Source organism: Trichechus manatus, unplaced genomic scaffold (genome assembly GCF_000243295.1).
Source record: "Trichechus manatus latirostris isolate Lorelei unplaced genomic scaffold, TriManLat1.0 scaffold00011, whole genome shotgun sequence".
NCBI lineage: Eukaryota > Metazoa > Chordata > Mammalia > Sirenia > Trichechidae > Trichechus > Trichechus manatus.
The window spans coordinates 6,745,685-6,747,606 of record NW_004443947.1 but is presented as its reverse complement, the minus strand read 5'-3'; positions in this window follow the sequence as shown (position 1 = coordinate 6,747,606).

Here is a 1,922-nt window from a genome sequence, read left to right as displayed (position 1 = left end):
TGATAAAAACTCTCAGCAAAATAGAAATAGAAGGGAAATTCCTCACCATAATTAAGGGCATATATATAAAACCAGCAGCAGCCAAGCTCTTAACCACTGTGCCAACAGGGCTCCATTTCTATTTCTAGCTTTTTAAGGAAGTAAGGAAGTGCCATACTGTTTTCCATGGTGGTTGTACCATTTTACATTCCCACCAGCAATGAATAAGAGTCCCATTCTCCCCACAATGTCACCAGCATTTGTTGTTTTCTTTTATTTTGATCAGTGCCATTACTGCCGGGGGGAGAGATGGTATGTCATTATAGTTTTGATTTGTATCTCTCTAATGGAATGCCGTTAGAAAACGGTATGGTGCTTCCTCAAAAAGCTAGAAATAGAAATACCATATGATCCAGCAATTCCACTCCTAGGTACATATCCTGGAGGTATAAGAGCAATGACAAGAATAGGCATATGCACACCCATGTTCATTGCAGCATTACTCACATAGCAAAAAGATGGAAACAATCTAAGTGTCCATCAACAGATGAATGAATAAACAAACTGCGGTACACACACACAGTGGAATACTACACAGTGATAAAGAATAGTGATGAATCCACCAAACATCTCACAATGTGGGTAAACTTGGAGGACATTATGCTGAGCAAAGTAAGTCAATCACAAAAGGACAAATATTATATGAGACAATTATCATAAATGTAGCCCTGGTGGCATAGCGGTTAAAGGGCTCAGCTGCTAACCAAAAGGTCAACAGTCCAAATCTACCAGCCACTCCTTGGAAACCCTCTGGGACAGTTTGTCTCTGTTCAATAGGGTCATGTGATTCAGAATCAACTCAACAGTAATGGGTTTGGACTACTATAAACAGACAAGAAAAGATTTACACACAGAAAAACATTTTTTGATGGTTACCAGGGATTAGAGGCGGAGGAAGGGAAAATCAATAACTAGAGAGTGAGACATGTGTTAACTTTGGTGAAGGGAAAGGCAGTACACAATATAGGGCAAGTTAGCACAACATGACCAAGACAAAGACAGACACTGAGAGGTATGCAAGAATAAAAGGCGACAAAGGTAAATACTATAACGTACACAATTATGCAACAACAGCAATAACAAACAATAATTTATGAGTGGATACATAGGTAGATATGTATGCTGAATAGGTGTGGGAGGGTATACGGGAGTTCACCCATGTGCATATATAGGTTTGGCTGTGGAAATTTCTACATACATATTTGTATGTGTTGCACATATATTCATGCAGGGTGCACAGGCATGGAAACTGCCTAGACATAACCAAACACCTCACAGGACTGAGTTTCTGAGCTTGAGGTCTAAGGAGCATAGTCTTGGGGGACATCTAGGTCAATTGGCATAACATAGCTCATAAAGAAAACGTTCTACATCCTACTTTGATGAGCGCGTCTGGGGTCTTAAAAGCTTGCAAGTGGCCATCTAAGATACAACTATTGGTCTCTTTCCGTCCAGACCAAAGGAGAGTGAAGAAAACCAAAGATTCAAGGAAATAATTAGTCCAAAGGACTAATTGACCACAGGAACCACAGCCTCCACCAGCCTGAGACCAGAAGAACTAGATGGTGCTTGGCTACCACTACCAATCGCTCTGACCAGGATCACGATAGAAGATCCCAGTTAGAGTAAGGGAAAAAAAAGTAGAACAAAATTCAAATTCATAGAAAAGACCAGACTTACTAGTCTGAGAGAGACTGCAGGAATTCCTGAGACTACGGCCCTTCGTCACCCTCTAACTTGGAACTGAAGCCATTCCTGGAGATCACCTTTTAGCCAGGCCTATAAATAAACAGTAATACATGTGAGGAAAGTGCTCCTTAGAACATTTATCTACATGAGATAAAAGGACAACATACGTCCAAAAGCAAAGATGAGAAGGCACG